The sequence below is a fragment of the Pelophylax lessonae genome (genome assembly GCF_965119305.1).
Source record: "Pelophylax lessonae genome assembly, chromosome: 1".
Taxonomy (NCBI): Eukaryota; Metazoa; Chordata; class Amphibia; order Anura; family Ranidae; genus Pelophylax; species Pelophylax lessonae.
Window position 1 is genome coordinate 840,718,843 of NC_138768.1, and position 20,875 is coordinate 840,739,717.

General features: G+C 43.5%; 1 protein-coding gene across 1 annotated transcript in view; it reads left to right on the forward strand.

Annotated features, from left to right (window-relative positions):
• GFRA4 (GDNF family receptor alpha 4) overlaps positions 1-20,875 on the forward strand; it is a 727,205-nt gene that overhangs the window by 502,656 nt on the left and 203,674 nt on the right. The gene's annotated exons all lie outside the window — the stretch shown is intronic.

Consider the following 20,875-nt stretch of genomic DNA (forward strand, 5'->3'; position numbering starts at 1 on the left):
TTTAGGAGCAGTTGGCATTCTATAAAGTCTGACTCTGGTTTGGGGAAGATTTTAGTAGTAAATTCAGAATTGTTTTCAACCAATAGAATTGAATGCCTACAGTAGTTCAGTTAGCAGCGGTACCATCTTCCAGATAATGGTCAAATATCAAAAAATTGGGTAGGAGGATAACAGAGACCTCAGTGTAGAGGTACTCAATGGGACAAAGGGGATGGGGGAAGAAAGGAAATGTTCTGGATTTTGGGGTACCAATAACTAATAATTATAAGTTAGAATATCATTATTTAACCACTTTAGCACTAGCCACTGTGCTGCTACTGCGGCACAGTGGCTCGTTATCGTCTAGCGACATAGACCTACGTCGCTAGACTCCTCCCCCTGTAGGCGGCGCTCGCGCGCCGCCGGAGGCGCGCTCCCGCTGTTTTCATTCACAGCGGGAGTCGGGCCAGGGGAGGAGCGGCGGCGATCGCCGCTGCTCTGCCCCGATCGTCGGGGAATCCAGTTTGGAGATCCGCCCGCCTGTGTAAACAGAGCGGGCGGATCTCCTAAGTGACAGGGAGTGACAGATCGGAGTGTTCAGCTCACTCAGTCACCTCCCCCCACACACGTCAGTAAGCACCAGGCATACATTAACCCCTCCCTCTCCAATAAAATTAACCCCTTCCCTGCCAGTGTCATTTTTACAGTAACAGTGCATATTTATAGCACTGATTACTGCAGTAATGTCACTGGTACCCCCAAAAGTGTCAAAAATGTCAGTCAAGGGTCCGATCTGTCCGCCGCAATGTCGCAGTCCCGCAAAAAAAATCGCAGATCGCCGCCATTACTCGTTAAAAAAAAAACACCAAAAATGACAGAAATCTTTCCCTTAGTTAGTAAACGCAATAACTTTTGCGCAAACCAATCAAAATACGCTTATTGCGATTTTTTTTACCAAACATAGGTAGCAGAAAACAAATTGGCCAAAAATGTAAAAAAAATTGGTTTTTAAATCTTTTTTGGGGGGAATTTCATATAAAAAAATTTTAAAAATATTGTTATTTTTTCAAAATAAACGCTCTTTTTTTGTTTATAGCGCAAAAAGTAAAAATCGCACAGGTGATCAAACACCACCAAAAGAAAGCTCTGTTTGTGGGAAAAAAAGGACGTACATTTCGTTTGGGTGCGGCGTCTCATGACTGCGCAATTGTCAGTTAAAGTCGCACAGCGCCGAATCGCAAAAAGTGGCCCAGACGTAAGACAGCAAAATGCTCTAGTGGTAAAGTGGTTAAAAAGACATATCTGTATTACATCTAAAAATAAAAATAGAGCCAACAAATAAGCAAAGTGACAATAAATAGTTACAGACATTCAGGTGACTGATAATAGTTTAGAAATTTACACAAGCTATGGAGAGTAGTCGGAATGTCTCCACAGTTATTTGTCCTCTATTCTCTACATGTTTCGCGGACTAAGCCGCTTCTTCAGGTCTTTGTCCCATTGAGTACCTCTACACTGGGGAGTCTGAGGTCTCTCTTATCCTCCTACCCAATTTTTTGATATTTTTTCAACCAATAGAATTGTTTTCCCTATTTTGGCTCTCAAACGTTTATTGTTGCTACTCCTCCTCCTTCTTTATCCACGTAACCGCCGGAAGGTTTTACCTCCTTCATCACCATGGCATTTCTCGCTATTCAGCACTGTACTACTTTAACTGGTAGTACAAGAAGAAATGGCTTTACACTGCGGCTGGTCCGTGGTGTTTTCATCTTTCAGCGCTGTCGCACTTTGAATGACAATTGCACGGCCATGCAGCGCTGTACCCATATGAAATTTTTAGAATTTTGTTCACATAAATTGAGCTTTTTTTTGGTGGTGTTTTATCATCACTGGGTTTCCTATTTTGCTAAACAAACTAAAAAAAAAACAAACATTTAAAAAAATAAAACATTTTTCATAGTTTGTCATAACAATTTTCAAACAGGTCATTTTTTTCCTTTACTGATGTGCGCTAATGAGGCTGCACTGATGGGCAATGATAGGTGGCATTGATGGGCACTGATGAGGCCTTACTGATAAGGAGGCACTGATAAGGCTGCACTTATAGGTGGCACTGATGGGCAATGATAGGTGGGACTGATGGGCACTGATGAGGCCGCACTGATAATGAGGCACTGATAAGGCTGCACTTACAGGTGGCACTGATGGGCAACGATAGGTGCCACTGATGGGCACTGATGGGTGGCACTGATAGGTGGCACTGATGGGCACTGATAGGCAGCACTGATGGGCACTGATAGGTGACACTGATGAGTAAGCACTGATGGTCACTGATTGGCAGCACTGATGGGAACATAGCTCCTTTATGATTTCCTGGGTCACTGGGAAAGCTATGCGATTGGATGCTGCCGCTTCATGTGATTCTGGTGGCCATCTTGTGTCAGGCAAAATCTGTTTAATACCCTGGCTCCCAGGCTTGGTGTGCATTTTGCATGTGGCTAGTGTATGGACAGATCACCCATCTGTCAGGGACAGTATTAGCACTAGGCAGAGGTTTCAGAGAAGTAGGGAAAAAGCAGGGACATGCTCACCTTCCTGGAAGCCCGGGCACAGGCTGGCCAGGCTGCATTCCATTCCTGAAGACAGACAATGTCGGTGCATCCGAGACCTGCTGCTTCACTGTTCACTGCAACTTTCTGTGAGTGTGCCCGGCCAGGTTGACCTCCCGCCAGTCATTTGTACTTGTTTGAACTACCATTACAGTACAGTTCTGTTACTGCATCTGGACTCTGAGTGTTTACTGCCGTCGCACTGCGATGCACCTTCCTACATGCTGGTCATAAAAATAAATGATCAAACTGCTAGTGTGTATATTCATTTTGAATTGTTAAAGTAGAACTTCGCCAACTCCACCCTGTGTCCCCCTTTGTCAATTTGTTCTTGTTTTTTTTCTTCCTTACCCTTTATCCCAAATTCACATACTCACTCTCCCAGCAGATCCAGCACTGTCCTGCTGTGAACCGTCACTAGGCTGCCACACTCCAGCCCCCCCCCCAGACATTATCCTCTGTGACATGGCAGCTGGGTCCCCTGGTGATGAATGCCACTCTGCCCTCCTCCAGCTGCAGTGTGTGGAAGCCACCTGGGATAGGTGACATGCAAATACCAGGAGGCTTCCGGAGCCAGGGCATATCATTCTTCCCTAAGGAAGAATGGAGCAAGGGTGGTGAGCTGGTTTAAAAAGTGAGGTCAAAAAGGTCAGCTATTTTACCTTGGGGTAGAAGGGGGTGGGGGGAGGAGAAATGCAAAGGTGGGGATTTTATTTTTTTTTAGAAGGTCCACTTAAAGAAAAATAGAGCCTACCAATGGGTTAATCAAGAGAAATGAAATAAAGTATGAGGAATGTAGAGTACATAAGTAGGCTGTGTTGTGTGAGGACACCTGTCTGCCACCGAATACATTAAAGCTGAATTTTTTTAATTTTCTTCCAGTTCTGGCAATGTGCATAAATTTACAGTACAAAAAGGTTAACACTGATTCATAACGAGATGGGGAGAGTGCGTGGCGGATCTGAGACATCACTGCGTTAGCAGCACTGGCCTGGAAAGGAGTCTGTCGGCTGCTTTAAAAAAAAGGCTGCAGGGTTGTCGCTACAGCAGGAGGATAGAATATATTTAAAGGGAGACTATAGATTTTAAATATGTACTGTATATGTGAGTGTGATCAGCTCATTGTGAACAATCTTATGAATTTGTGTTAGTGACTTATAAAGAGAGGAATATATTTCTATGTAGAGATCATAATTGTATGTGTACATGGGGGCAAAGACATTTGCCCATTACACATACTGTAAATTCTATGCTTCCTGTCTAGTAGTCCTGCACAATGGTTGTGTCTCACTGATTCTAATTGAAAACAATAGACTCCTGGCAGTCTCTAATGACATTAAACCCCCACTATGTATAAGATTAGGGATATGCTCAGGGTTCAGTCCGAACACAGTATTACTTCCACTATTACACATGAAAGCTTCCCACTGTCAGTAGTTGTTAGGGATGCTGGCGGGCGCCCTTCTTAACCACTTAAGCCCCAGAAGATTTTACCCCCTTCCTGACCAGGGCCTATTTTGCGATTCGGCACTGCGTGACTTTAACAGACAATTGCGCGGTCGTGCGACGCTGTACCTAAACGAATTTGACGTGTTTTTTTTTCCACAAACAGAGCTTTCTTTTGGTGGTATTTGATCACCTGTGCGATTTTTTGATCATGCGCTATAAACAAAAAAAAGCGTCAATTTTGCAAAAATAACAATATTTTTCAAATTTTTTTATATGAAATTCCCCCCCCCCCCCAAAAAATGTAAAAATCAAAATTTTTTAACATTTTTGGCCAATTTGTTTTATGCTACATATGTTTGGTAAAAAAAAAAATCGCAAAAAAGCGTATTTTGATTGGTTTGCGCAAAAGTTATCACGTTTACTAACAAAGGGAAAGATTTTTGTTATTTTTGTTGTTTTTTTTCTTAACGCGTAATGGCGGCGATTTGCGATTTTTTTTTGCGGTACTGAGACATTGCGGTGGACAGATCGGACCCTTGACTGACATTTTTGACACTTTTGGGGTTGCCAGTGACATTTCTACAGTAATCAGTGCTATACATATGCACTGTTACTGTAAAATTACACTGGCAGTGAAGGGGTTAACTTTTTTTGAGAGGGAGGGGTGGTGTGTGTCCCTAGAGGCGTGCTTCTAACTGTGATTGGCTGTGGCTTGAGGTGTAGGAGCAATGATCAACGGTCCTACATAGTAGAACCGTATGATCACTGATTTTACACAGGGGAGAATGACAGGCGGCTTGTTTACATCAGCCGCCTGCCTTTCTCCCTCTCCACCGACAATCGCCGAATGACCGGCGGACATCGAGTCACATATACGTCACTTTGCCTGTGAGGGGCTGACTGCCGCAGTATATGTACTTGCGGCGGTCGGCAAGTGGTTAATTATAGCAAGACACGTGCCCTAAACATAGTGGGGGAGATCCCCTTGCCAGGGGCTGCCCCCTCAAAGCACCTTGTCCCCATGTTGATGAAAACAAAGGGCTCTTCCCCACAACCCAGGCCTGGTGGTTGTGGGGGTCTGCGGGTAGGGGGGGGGGGGCCTATCTGAAAGTCCCTTTTACCAATAAGGGGGAACCCAGATCCCACTCCTCCATAAGAATGAGTATAAGGTACATAGCATCCCCACTTATTACTAAAATACAAGTTGTAACCTAGAATTAAAAACCCTCAAACAAAAACAAATCAAGAAAAAATATCCCTCTTTGTAAATCTTTTGTCAATCATGCAACCCAGTATGATCCATGTCAATCATGCCCGATGCCTGCCAACCTGCTTAAAGAAAAGAATTTGCTGCTTCCTAAACATGTCCCGTGTGTTGGCTTGTCACCTGCCAACTGACAAGTCTGGTGGATGACAGCTGTTATATTAAAGGGGGCGGGATCTCCTAGGTGAAGTTATTGATCATATATGGACATGACTACAAATATTCTGACTTCAGCACAGCTGCAGTCAGAGGTGTAACTACAGATCATTGGGTCCCTTAGCGAAATTTTAATGAACCCCCCCCCCCCCCCCGTGACCTCTCTGTAAAGAAACAGACAACGCCCAGACAGATTCCCCGAAGGGGTGAGCAGATGGTACATTGGCTTGTGGTGTCTTCCTAGCACCTTAACACAACATAGTAAAAGGAGATAAAAGCTGGCAACTCATTCTTCCGAATGTAGAAATGTTAATTATTGCAGGAGGAGTACAGACAAATGACAGCGGCCTACACATTTTGCCTGTTGCCTTGATTATAGGCATCATTCTACCCCTTTCTGTAGCACCTGACAGTTTTAACTGTTAGAATACTACCACAGAGCATGCCTAAAGCAGGAAAGGTGGTCGTAGAGTGGTCTGCATAATCAGGACACTGCTAGGGACCCATGCTAAAGATAAGTTATCAGGTAAGATGAAGGTATTAGTGCAGGGAATTAACTTTTAATCTTCATTTTTAAGCATTCTATTCTGTCTTCAGTAGCACTCCAGCATTGGTATAAATCGGCCCTAAACAATACAGTACTGGATATTTGTTATCTTAATGTAGCACCATCCAGTGTGCTATTAGAATAGCACAGGCACATTTATTGGGTCATGGTAAAATGAGTCTTGAATCTGGGTCAAGAGTTTATTGCAGGTCAGGCTGGATGACTCTTACAGGCAGGTGCCTCCCCCTGATTCTGAAAGTTAGGAGAAACTTCTAGAAGTTAGTGGGCAGAGGCCAGGAGGGTTTATCTGCATACTTTTGGGAACTTGGCCAAATCAGGGGAGTCGGATGGAAGATGGAGTGCTGAGGAGACAATTGGTGGCCCTTGAGGGGAATCCCTGCTGGGGGGCCTCTGTCTCAGGCTGGAGCTCGAGCTCACTCAGGAGGATCCTGATAGCAGTGTGGCTCGAAAGGAAGCAGTGGGAGCAAGGAGGACAGTGTGAGTACATCAGCACAGTCAGAGACTTACAAGATGAAAGACAGCCACATATAGCAAGCTTTTCTGGAAGACTGCGTTAAGCTTAAATCTTTATTTTTCCTAGCCATGGGAGATCTTCGGTAGCATCCAGGTGGGCTGGTGAAGAAGCAGCCAGGTGAGCTGGTAGTTCCTGCAGCCAGTAGACCTGGAACCAGTGTCTACAGTGAAGTTGGGGATATTCCTGTATGCAACCTACAACACTTTGTGTTACTTTCTAAGGGACTGAGAGTTCCTAGTCCTTAAGGAGCTTTTGCATTTTTTTCTTTAGAGACTCCCAGTGTCCGAAAAGGAGGACAGTTTAAGACATTACATAGGCAGGAAGTTGTCCCTGGTTTTTGTTTTTTGAATCAAGTTGGGCATCCCATATGTTCCTTCACCCAATCCTAGTTGTTACTCCTAATAAAACATAAAAACCAAGCCAAGTGATGACATCTTGTGTTTGGATGCAACAGAGAATGCATGTTGCCAGGCTGTGCAGGAGTAGGGGAACCAGTTACCAGCGGCTCCTGTGGGGGTTGTGCTACATTAACATCCACACAAATTTTCTGTATGTCATTTGCCAGCCTCCCTCATAGGGTCCTCTCCCACGTCTGGGCTCCATAACAGGCTGACTATTGTTGCACCCTTGGTTGTAGTGTTTACGGGATCAGTAGCTCACCTAATGTATGGTGGGAGTGATCCTTTTCCTCCCAGGTTGAATCTAAATTTGGTTTTCCAGGCTTGACCCTGGTTGAAGGCAGGACTCGCCCTAAGTGTTAATGCCTTTCAGTTAGGAATGGGGCTGCATTGGTCTGGCCAAAGGCTGGAAGGGGCAAGGAGCTTGCGTTGATGTGCCCCCTGGGGTGGCATCCCAGAGGTGCCAGGAAAACACTATGAGTTGGGGACTCCACTGAGTTTTACCTGCTCTATGTGCATGTAACCTTTGCTTTTCTTGCACTCGCCTATAGGGCAGGTCTTTTGGCTACATGATTGGTTATGATTATAGGTCTGCCTACACAGAGATGGAGGGTGCAGGTTTTTTGGAGCCTGCCCTGAAGTTGGGTAGGATATGTGCCCCTTGGGTCTTTTTTTTTTCCTTATCCAGGGGTCTCTCTTCAGGAAAGCCTTCACAAAATACTTGGAAGACCAGCTTTGGCCGGTCTCTAAGGAGCAGGGACCACCTGGCTTTGTCCTAGGCAGACCAAGAGTATCTTTCCCCTGTCAGGAGCCTTGCACCCTGTAGGGAATCAGGGATGTAGGCCCTCCCTCTTGTGCACTTTTTTGTGTGCTGTGATTTCACGGTTGACTTTTTTTGTTCACAGGAATAAGCAAGCACTGCAAGACGTAATTGCCTATAAAAAATATGTAGCTCACCTAATGTTTTCACTTTTTCCCTGGAATTGCTCTAAAATCAACAGTGAAGATCAGACATAAGGCATTATTCAGAATATGTAGAAATCTATAAACTGACAGTAAGATAATTAAACTATAAATAAACTGGTATTTAGAAGTATTAGTACAATATTTTTTGAGCTAACAGGTTCCCCATAAACAATAGCATAAAAGAAATTAAGGCAGCTCTGTTGCTTAAAAAAAAACAAGAATGCTTCTTTGCAAAAGAAGACACTGGTACTTACCTCTATGGTGGGCTATCTCTTCAGCATCAAACACTTCTATGTATGACAAATACTGACAAAATGATAAAAAAAAAAACACATCTAGGGGAAAAAAACATAAAGAAGCCTGTAGTAGCAGGGAATAAGGTAAGTATATCACCCCCGTTCTTCATCCCCTAGGAAAACTAAGTAGTTAACTCTTGTACTGGGCCCACTTTCCCACATTTGTTTTTTCAGTGTTCAACTTGTTGCAGAGTGTGATCACTGGGTGTAGCGGAGTCCATTCAGATCAGACATTGTGGAGTAAACAGGAACTGGCTTCTTTATTAGAACATAACACAGAAAGCAAAGATGTCACCTCATTGTAATAAGAACAACAGACAGGAAGAGATAACCAACAAGTTCAGTACAGTGTACAGGATATTACAACACATCATAGAAATGCATAGCATATCACTGAGCATTAGCGACATCTAGTGTCATATTTGTGAACTGCAGTTAATCTGCTAAGCTGAAAGCTGTTGTATTTCCAACACAACTTGCATTGTCAAGCTCGTTAAAGTATTTTCTTTGATTTCAAAGGAAAACACATCAAAAATTCAAAAGTCTGAATTCAGCAAGTTTTTTTTTTTCTGGAGTGAGGTTTTTTTTTTTGTCCAAAATTTTTGCAAGCAACGCTTGCAAGTTGCCTTTATTTTATATTGTTCTGTCACATAGGGAACCTGTTACCTAAAAATATCTGAACTCATTTGAATTATTTTATGTTCAGTAAAATTCTGATAAGGAGCTGACTTAAGAAAAAGAGCTAGAAAAAAAAATGCTCTTATAGCAGAGACAAGCTCTGAAAATTTGGCAATGTCGGTCGCTTTGGGTACAGCCTTCCTGAATCAGGGTTCCTTCACAGGTTGCCAGCGGTTCCTTGAGCAATAACCAATTTCTGCCTCTCAGATAAGTAACTACTGACACCAATGATCTTTTCAGACATCTGTAAAACCGGCCATAGATGGTTCAAATCTTGACTGATTCAGCAGGGACCGGCCGAGATTCGAACCATCTATGGGCAGACTGATCTTACCCAAATCTTTTATTGTATGACTTGGGTACAACCAGCCTGTTGGAGTTTTCATGCGATTAATGCCAGTGGCTAGAGCCACTAGCAATAATCACTGTGTTCTCCCTGCAGGGATGGCAATGCCACAACTGGCCTGCAATCACGTGTAACACCGTGAGCCTGTGGATCTTGTCATTATTTGATTGGGTCCCTGAGATCAGAAAGTTTTTTTAAGGGTTCCTCCGTATTAAAAAAAAAAAAAACACAAGGAAACAAAACACTTGCCAAAGCCGGAAATTAAACTAACAAAAGTTAAAGCGGAGTTCCAGCCTAACACACTCACCTGTCCAACGGTCCAGCGATGCGGCTGCCCGAAGCCTCGCTCTTCTCCCTCTCTGCTCTCCGGCGCCGGCATCACTGGTGTGGGCACCCAGCTGTGACAGTTTGCGGCTTCACAGCCGGGTACGCACTGCGCATGCGCGAGTTGCGCTACGCGTCGTGATTTGCGGGCAATCTTCTGGGACCTCTGACATGTCCCAGAAGATTGCAGGGAGGGGGGGAGAGGAGAACTTCTGCTCAGGGCGCCGCGGCGCTCCGAGCGGAAGTAGGAGCGGGTACCTGTCAAAACTAGGTACCCGCTCCCCCCCCCCCCCAAAAAAAAAAATGACATGCCAAATGTGGTATGTCAGGGGGTTAGCACTACCTAAAGCGGAAGTTCCACTTTTGGGTGGAACTCCGCTTTAACAAGGCATTGCAAAACCAAAAGAAGGATGCAATGCATGCGGTTGCAGCACGGAGGTGTAGCACCCTCCTGGTTAGGGTATAATATGCTAGGCAAATTTAGTCTGGCTCCTCCAGAGCCAGTCGAGCAGTTGTTGATTGCAGTTGTTGAGGGCAAAATAACCAAAAGATGGATGCTGGGAGGTCAAAGGACGGACCCCAGACGAGGTCTCCTAAGCTGAATCAGATCCATCTGTCTCCTTTTCATTCTCATAAGCAGCAATATGAGCATTGCAATCATATGTCTTCCGTAATCCATGATCAATGCTCACACTTCAACAAAGGTTGAACTCCACTCACTGAACAAAGAAACAAGCACTGAACAAAGACGCAGGAAATGGGGGGGCAGAAATGCACTATGGGTAGTCAAGGGACTAAAAAATAAACATAGTTGCTATGTAAATGACAAAAATAGTTCCATCACAGCTAAACGCCGCTGCATGTAAACACATATAAACACAAGTAATCGTAATGTACACCGCAAGTGATCGTTGTGCTTGGAGAAAGGGATTTCAAGATAACAAAAACATGCTTTTACCAATGGCAGAACAACCGCCAGTGTGAAAGAGGCCTTAGACTGGTGGTCTGATTATTTCCCTCTGCATTGTACAGAATTCTGAAATCACAGTGGAAGGAAGGGCAGAAGGGCAGTCTGAATATTTATGGAGAACCAGCCAATCCCTGGGGAGCTGTGCTCAGTAAGTGGCTAGAGAACACACTTGTATAAAGTACTCGAAACCCATACTTGAGTAAAAGTACAAGTGCTCGATCAAAAAGTAACTTGAGTAGAAGTGGAAGTGCTCGATCAAAAAGTGACTTGAGTAGAAGTACTAAAGTATTCAACATTTTTTGTACTTAAGTATTACAAGTAGTTTTTTTAAAAAAATGTGCTACTCAAGTACTGAAAGTAAAAGTACAAGTACTGTGTTATGTAGTTATTAAAGAAAGAAGTCAAAAGTTTGAACATCATATTGTTTTTTATTATTTCATATGATTAACCTAAAGGACAATCACAATTCCTTAGGCTGTAACTTTTTGTAAACAAAAACAGATAAAGTATGTCCCTCCCTTTCGCCTTTAAAGCATCCCTCCTTCTCTTCCCTGCATGTTTTTTTTTTTCTCCACAGCTTATTGGTGCGCAAAATCATATATAAACCAATGTGATATACAACAATATATTCCAATAATGAAATAAAGGAAGAGTGTATGACATCAAAGTCAATAAAAAGTCCATATATACATAATGCCATAATACCATATATATCTGACAAAACAAGATGAATATATTTTCAAAGGTGCAGCAATCAAACAGGTGCTATTCCAAATAATAGGGGCAGACTCCCACCACCTTGTGGATTTCCCCCTTACCCGGCGGATGAAGGTAAGTGCAATATATTATCCAAATAGACTCTTCCAGTGAAACAAAACTGCAAAACCTGTGCTCTCAACTTCCATTGAAAAAAGTAAAATCAGCCTCTTACCAGAAAAAAGGTCTATGTAAGCTTGTGACTCTCCTTGGTTGGGAGGTTCTCTTTCCCCTTAACAGCAGATATGTAGACCATTTTATTTATACATACAGTAGCATTTATTTTCGTATGCGCTGATGATACAAATTTTTTTGAACTTCATGAAACCTGCCATCTACTGTTCTGGCAGTGGTAATTTTTATAATAGTAAGGAGTAACTATGAAGAAAAAGGAGGGGGAAGGTGTATGGCGCTGCCAAAAACTGCTGACGTTTCAATATGTTCAAAATTTAGGCGTTATAGACACATACAAAATAAATCACCACTATGAATAAAGTGTCCAGTGCATCCTATGTGTCTTCCTATTGAATGTGCAATACTAAAAGATAATACAAATAAATAATAAATATTTGTGCTGAAAAGTGGATATAGAATAAGTGAAAATTGGTATGAATATTGGCACTCCTGAAGACGTCATCACGACGAAACGTACGTAGAGCGTCATCGCGTCACATCCGCCTAAGTGGAACGCACATCCGCCCTGTGGAACGCACGGCGTCCCGGAAGTGCGCTATTATTGCTTTCTATGCCATTACCCTCTATTCCCTTTGTGAGTACCTAATTTTTATATACAATAAAGTATTTTAAAACCTAGCAGTACTACTCTATGTGAGCCTTCTTCCCCCATATATTCCCCCATATATCGATACACCTTCGGACCCTAACATCAAGGAACCTGGTTCACAAGATTCGGGTAGATAATCGGACCACCCAACCACTTTGATGGTCAGTGGAGAAGATCCAGGATTATAGACAAGGCCTGATACCCCTGCAGGGGTACATAGTTCTGGTGAGTGCGGTCCAAGGGGTGCGGGGAGCACTGAACGGTCACCATATACCTGAGCACCTTTAATATTTCATCAGAACACCTGCACTCAAGTCACTTTTTTTGCCAAGTTTTTTAGGAATTTTCTTGTATTGTGGGACTATTTGTTCTTTTTTAGGTGTAACGGACTTATTTATCATTGCTGCTATAATATTTATTTACTTATTGTGCACCTTATTTAAGTTATACTTTTAGTGGATTCATTTTTATATATTTTTATATATTTATTTTATTCTGTACAATCCACTCCCTTATCCATTATTTTAATTCATACATTTCATCTAATTTTCTCATCATACCAATTTTCACTTATTCTATATCCACTTTTCAGCACAAATATTTATTATTTATTTGTATTATCTTTTAGTATTGCACATTCAATAGGAAGACACATAGGATGCACTGGACACTTTATTCATAGTGGTGATTTATTTTGTATGTGTCTATAACGCCTAAATTTTGAACATATTGAAACGTCAGCAGTTTTTGGCAGCGCCATACACCTTCCCCCTCCTTTTTCTTCATTCTCACTATATTCTTAGTAATATAGTATAAAGGTGGGCTGCAGCCAATACTAAATACCAGGAATCTAAAATTATCCTAAGCGCGGATTCGTTTACATTTCATTAAGGAGTAACTATGCAGCACAAAAAAAAATATCGGTGTAGAAGTATGGAAATCATCGAAAAAATGTAGTGAAGTAAAAGTGGAAGTAGGAGAAAAAAATTCTACTCCAGGAAAGTACAGATACCGCCTTTCGGTACTTAAGTACAGTAGTGAAGTAGTTCTACTTACTTACTATACATCTCTGCCAGAGAACCTATAAATAGTCTAAGGAATGGATCAGGAAAGTTGAGTTGGTGCTGGGTCCAGTCCTGCAGGAGGAGACCCCTGCCTCCACGGCAGTTTGCTGGAACGCTTCTGGATGTTCATCGAGGTCGAGAAGGCAACAAATCACCTCCCAACTAACTGCCTAGTCATACCTCCCAACTTTTGAACTTTGCAATGAGGGACACGCAAAGAGAAACGTAACCTGCGGCGCCCAGACTTCCTAGTACTCATAAAATATGCTTTGATTGCTCAGCCTACCTTAAAGAAGAACTTCATTAAATAGTCAGAGACTGCATAGCAACCAGCAACTGTTGAGACAATGAAGACTTTGGTGAGAAGTATATGATGTACAGTATTGTGTATATAGTGCAGGAGAGTGTAATATACAAAATGCAGGAGACAGGAGTATGTAATGTACAGAATGCAGGAGACAGGAGTATGTAATGTACAGAATGCAGGGGTCGGACTCTGCACCATCCACTCCCCAGCTCTATACACCCCAAATGCCCACCCAGCTCCATACACCCCCCCCCATCCACCCCAAATGCCCCCAGCAGCTCTATCCACCTCAAATGCCCACCCTAGCTCCATCCACCCCAAATGCCCACCCTAGCACTATCTATCCCAAACACCCATCCAACCTGCAAACACTCCAAATGCCCACCCCAGCTCCATCCAGCTCCATTCACCCCATATGCCCACCCCAGCTCCATCCAACCCAAAAGTGTGAAAGGGGCCTTCAGTAATCAAGGTAGAGTGTGCTCCCTTCAATGCAGAGTGACCAGCATGCTGTGCCCCCCTTCAATGCAGAGAGACCAGTGTGCCCCCCTATAAATGCAGAATGGTCAGCGTGCCCCCTTTCAATGCAGAATGACCAGTGTGCCCCCTTTCAATGCAGAATGACCAGCGTGCCCCCTTCAATGCAGAATGACCATTGTGCCCCCTTTCAATGCAGAATGACCAGTGTGCCCCCTTTCAATGCAGAATGACTAGCGTGCCCCCTTTCAATGCAAAATGACCAGCATGCCATGCCCCCCTTCAATGCAGAGAGATCATCGTGCCCCCTTTCAATGCAGAGAGACCAGCATGCCCCCTTCAATGCAGAATGGCCAGCGTGCTCCCTTTCAATGCAGAATAACCAGCGTGACCCCTTTCAATGCAGAATAACCAGCGTGAACCCTTTCAATGCAGAATGACCAGCGTGACCCCTTTCAATGCAGAATAACCAGCGTGACCCCTTTCAATGCAGAATAACCAGCCTGACCCCTTTAATGCAGAATAACCAGCCTGACCCCTTTAATGCAGAATGACCAGCATGACCCCTAATGCAGAATAACTAGCGTGACCCCTTTCAATGCAGAATAACCAGCGTGACCCCTTTAATGCAGAATAACCAGCGTGATCCCTTTAATGCAGAATTACCCGCGTGACCCCTTTAATGTAGAATGACCAGCGTGACCCCTTAATGCAGAATGACCAGCGTGACCCCTTAATGCAGAATGACCCGCGTGACCCCTTAATGCAGAATGACCCGTGTCACCCTTTAATGCAGAATGACCCGCATGACCCCTTAATGCAGAATGACCAGCGTGACCCCTTTAATGCCGAATGACCAGCGTGACCCCTTAATGCAGAATGACCAGCATGCCGTGCCCCCCCCCCACCCGAGACCGGTGCACTTACCTGCAGTGGCTTCTCCTCTGTCCCCCGGCGTCTCCTCGAGTCCTTCTGCCTCCTCCTCGGCCAATGGCATGGTTTCCTGATTGGCCAGGAGGAGGATCTGTGTGACAATAGCGAATTTTCATTCGCTATTGTCACACAATGGGTGGACTGGGGGCCCTCCATGTTCTTCTTGCAGCCGCTAAATGCCTGCTTTTCCTCCTCTCCCTCCTGCAGGCATTTAGCAGCTGCAGGAAGAACATGGAGGGCATCGGTCCCTCTATATGTTACCCCTCCTCTCCTGGTTTAGAAGGGAGCCACATGGGCCACTTGGAGCATCATGCCGGGTCGCAATGGCGACCACTGTAGTTACGCCCGTGCAGTGGAGGAAAATAAAAGTTCTGGCAGGATGAAGGAGCAATGAGGTACTGTATGAATGGAATGCTGTCAGGATTGGCAGATGGGATGGATCACTGGAGGATTGCTTGGCATACAGGGTTAAAAAGTGATAAAAGGATTGCAGACCGGGAAATGCTGAGGATGAAGGGGGAGGGGGGGGCTGCTGGGGGTATAATGAGAACCAAACAAGCAGTTGGGAGAGAGGAGACAGTGAACAGCGGACGGTCCTGACAACCAGTCACTGCAAAGAAGTCTGAGGGGGAAGGTAGAAGCGGAGGTGTCCTTCCGACAGCAATTTTCACTGGGTGCCATGTGTGAGAGCACACATTGCACCCATTGGCTATACCTCCACTGAGTGGAGCCCAATGAGGAAAATCCGGGACTCCAGCTGACATCTGCGGGACGCCGGGACGCACTTCAAATATCGGGACGGTCCCGCAGAATCCGGGACAGTTGGGAGGTAGTGCCCTCTAAAAAGTGTTTCTCAGAGGGGCAGCAAGAGCTTTCACATGTGTAAACAAGCCCCTAGAGGAGGATTCTTTCCAATGACCACAAGTGCAAGGAACATTCTTCTAACTGACCTCCATACTAACGTACTGAGAGTTGTAGATCTACTCCTTATTAGATGGGGTCCCTAAAAACAAGAAAGCTATTTCAAGGGTACCGCCATGTTAAAAAGGTTTGGAAAGGTTGCTTTATACTGCAGAAAAACATATAGCTGGTTATCATTGTGGGCTTATGGTGCCAGACTCCGTGATTTGATTGTCTAGCGTTTCCGCAAATGCCTGGTCCCGGCAGCTTGGCAGAGTGACAGATTTTCCTTTGATTGTTGATTTTTACGAAGCAGTGAAGTATCAGGGTCACACATTCACAGTTTATCATACAGTATATCAAGTATATTGACTGCCTCTCATAAATCATGTATTCATTAGCCATTATTGTGCCTACTGCGGCATATAAATGAGAGAGGTGAAAGACAACGGTCTCAACCGGCGGAAATTGCACAAGTACACGTTTTTCAAAGAGGTTCTTCTGGAGAGGTAAACCCAATCACTAAAATCTGATATAAGTTTTAACAAGGTAATATAAATCCAGACATCTTTTTTTTTTTTTTAAATGTTATATCTGTTGCTTTTGTTAAAATAGTACCTGGTAGTCCTGCATGAAGGCACTTCCTAATTTAGGGTGACAACCCTTTGTCCTTTTTTCCTACTTGTGCTCCTCTGTTGTCACTCTGATAGAAATGCAAAGTATCACCAGCACAACTTTGAATTACAAAAGAGGATCACTGTTTGACACCAAACAATGCAATATTTTGGGGGCCACTGATGACTCCTTCCACAGGCAGCAGCAACAATCAGCAGTAACAGACACAAAGGGGTTCATTTCTAAATATTTTCTGTGAGGATGCCTCAGCATTTGCATAGCCATTGTGGATATTCCCTGTAGTTTGTTTTATATGTGTAATTCCTGTATTCATTAGCTCCATCTTGTGGCCACAATTTGGTATTTTCCTGGGAAAAGTACTATATTATTGCCACTAGATGGCACTGATGATCATAGGAAATACACATATTAGACACATTAAAGGGATTATTTGGGATGATCGTGTAAATGATGAGGTATTTGCACATTTTTTCTTTATAAATATATCGCATACCTTAAAGTAATTGTAAAGTCTAATTTCTTTTTCTTTTTTAAATAACAAACTTGCCGCCACTGGGCAGTTGATTTTTCACAGGGCAGCCCTGATCCTCCTCTTCTCAGGTCCCTCTTTTGCGCTCCTGGCCCCTCCCTCCTGTTGAGTGCCCCCATGGCAAGCAGCTTGCTGTGGGGGCACCCGAGCCAATTCTGGTCCATTCAGACACAGAGCTGTGACCCGGCTCCGGCCCCTCTCTCCTGATTGGCTGACTGACTTTAATTGATAGCAGCGGGAGCCAATCGCGCCGTGCTGCTGTCTCAACCAATGAGCCAGATATCTGTCAAACCTTAAAGTATATGTGAAGCCAACACATTCAGTTTAAAATAGAAATGAAAGGCAAACATTTGTGTAAAGATTAAAAAAAACATTGTAAATACACTTTTCCCCTTCCCACTAATTTTTTATAAGTGATCAGATATCCTCTGTTCTCAGCTGCATAAGGGGCTCAAAGAGCTGGAGGAGAAGAAACAGCAGCACACTGATCTTCCCAGTAAATGGCTGTATGGGGGTGGGGGGTTGTTAGCACAAGTCTGATCATTGGAGATCAGGCTAAGTTCTCAGCGCAGCTAGAACACTGTGCTCAATTGCCTCGTGTGTGGTCAGTTTTTAATATAAAAGCCGAGGGATTGGCAGGATCACCGGGGTTTTCACATAAAGGAAGCAATACAAAGGGAACAGGATACTTTTTCATACAAGTACATGGTACAGCAGGCACATATCAGGAATATGGGGAAACATAATCTTTAAATCTTTAAGGCTAGGTTGACATCTGTGCAGGTGGTTCCCGCTGCGGGTCCGCACCTGTTCCTGCAGCCGCAACCACCCACACACTGGATGCGTGCCGATGCTAATAATCCTACATGCTGCATGCTCTGAAAATCTCACCTGCACTGGGAATTGCACTACACTTGCGGTTTCCGTGCAGGCTGCAATTTCTAAAATGCTGCAGGGACCTTTTCTCGAATTAATGGGCTCCTGTGCCCACGTAAAAACGAGGCTCGCAGAGCCGCATAGAGGCTAAAGGCAGAACCCATGTAAGCAAATTTTGTCTAAATCCATTCCTTATGTGTATCCTTAAGGCCCGTACACACGAGTGGAAATTCGGCCAGGAATTTTCGTCCGACGACCGATCTGCTGATTTTCGGCTTGTTAGTATGGTGCTTCCGACAACCGACTCCGACTTTTCGGGCGAAAAAATCCTGGTGTGCAGGCTATATAATTTTTGTCAAAACACGTCCGATTTTCGTCTCATTAGTACAGATTTCGATGGGGAAAAACCTTATGAGCAAGACTAGGCATGCACAGAGATGAAAGAACACAAAGAAAGCAATCCAACACATGACATCACTTCTGAAGTAGAATTCTGTCGTACGGGAAAATTTGTGTGCAGTCTAGGCAGATTCCAACCAACAGACACCATTCTGGACAAAAGACGGACGACCGGTCGGCGGAAATTCGTTGCGTGTGTGCGAGGCTTTAGTTGAATCTTGGTGTGCTTTGTGTAATTCTTCCAGATCTGTGCAGTAGGTTCTCGTTTAGATGGGTGGCGGTCTCTGCTGGGGACGCAACCGTGACCTAATCGCTTAACTTGTGGTTGTTTATGTATATGGAGAGAGGTTGGGAATTTAAATGAGGTTACAACTAACTATTGTACCTCCATCCCTGTAATCAAGAGCAAAAAGAGATTGGGACTTTGAGTGAGGCATAAGACTGAGTCTGATTGTAAAACAAAGACAAAAAAGTAAAAATAAATATCCATTTTATTGGGTATAACACGTGAGGACAATGTTAAAACATGTAAAAATACAAGATAACATACATAAATGATGGCAGTCTGACCAGGACATATTGAAGAAGTACAAGGTAATGATCTGAATGCTGGAATTCCAAAGTGAAATAGAAAAAAGGTTGAGACAGACATATGTAAATAGTATAAGAATATTGTTCATGAAGATTGCATCCTGTTATGCTCTACGCCAGGGATCCTCAAACTACGGCCCTCCAGCTGTTGCAGAACTACACATCCCATGAGGCATTGTAAACCTCTGATATTCACAGACATGACTAGGCATGATGGGAATTGTAGTTTGAAGACCCCTGCTCTACGCGTTTCGTGTTTCTACACTCGTCAGGAGCAGAAGCAATCGTTTATCTATCAAAGAATAATGTAAATATCAAAAAAATATGTCAAAGTGTCTAATAGTATCATCGCCAAGGCATGGCAAAGTCTGTCACAATTGGTGGTCTACTTACTCATTGGTTCAAACTGTTGCCACATGGGGCTTATGGAGGAAGGTACTCTTAACTTGTGGTTGTGGCATGGCCCCATACACTTAAATGGGTTGCGTTTGGAGGCAGAACTACCTGCCAAATGCATCAAATGGTATAAATTTCACCTAGGATTGCAAGGATGTGTACTAGCATTGGCACTGGCCATGTTAATTAGTGGCTAGGCCGTTGGAAGGTGGGGGGGCAAAAAAAAATGCACCCTTTTTTTTACCACCCTTTACCCGCTTGTGTAAATGAGGCTTATGCTGGCCATACACGTATAGATTTTTGGACGAGAACGTTCATGTGAACATTCGTACGAAAATTCTTTGAACATTCGATGAATGGACAAATGTCATGTGAAAATTGTCTTTTGCTTTTAACATTTAATTTTTAAAATGAATATAATTTCTGAGCGATAACCACACACACTGTCCGAAAATTAGTTCGATCTATAAAAGTTTTCCTTCTTGCCCCTTCGAATTTTCACTGCAGTCGAAAATGGATCTAGATTTGACCCCCCCCCCCCCACTAACGATTAGAAAATCAAACATTGTACAAGCATGTTGTTCTTTATTCATACTTGCTTATTATGTAAAACCAATAAAGACGTTTTTGAAAAAAAAAAAAAAAAAAAAAAGAAAATCAAACACATTTTCTTACATTATGGAAAAAAAAACATTTTCTTAAAAAGAAAAATTTCCGAACGAAAATCGTGTATGGCCAGCTTAGTTTGGCATGAAACAACTCCCTGATACTATACAAAACAAAGTGGGCTCTACCTTCTTATTTCAAGCAAAATTATATCAATAGTACATAAAAAAAGATTTCACCTAATCAATTTTGCATGACTATACAAGAAAAATAAAAAAAATAAAATAAAAAAAACAGTCCTTAATGATTTATTTGTGAATAAGTTCTAAATAGTCATCTATAAAAAAGTCCAAAAATATATATAACCAATCACCATGCTCTTCTAAAATATATTCATGCTCCAATTTCCAATATGTAGTGCTCCACCCAATGTGCAAAACAAATATGCGCTCACCAGAACCCTTGGGCCAACAGGGTGACCATCAGGCATGTAGCTAGCCAAAGCCACCTCTCAGAGAATCAAAGCAGGTTTCTCTCTTCTCTCTCCCACTCTATGCACCGTAAAGAGAAGCTCCAAAATGGACCACAGGAAGGGAGTGTATAGTATATTGTAGTAAAATATAAAATAAATACACTCACATGCTAGCGAAGCAAAATAGGCATAAAACATGTGCAGCTTCCCAGCTGGATTATCCAGCACCATCGCTCGCTTCCCAGGGTCGGCATGCGTTCCACCAGTCAGAAGTGATGAAAGGAAAGCTCCGGGTATTGCCGTGTCTGGCTTGCGCTTCAATGCATTTTGCGCATGCGCGCATCATCAGGAAGTCCCTTCTGATGATTCAACTGCCACTTATTGCTCTGTGCAGGAGCTTCCTGTAATACAGACCGGTCCGTAGGTGTGCGCAGGGGGTGTGCCTGCTGTGCCAATTCCCCTTACTGCCCAGGCTTTCCCCCTATGTTGTGCCTCCCCACTGCAGTGCTGCTGGCTTCCTGCCTCTCCTCTCCAGTCGGCTGCTGCGGGGGATATTTCAGGATGGAGAGTGGGGGAAGGGGCTAATTAATATGTCATTTACCAGTCCCTTCCTTTTCTAAATGAACACACTC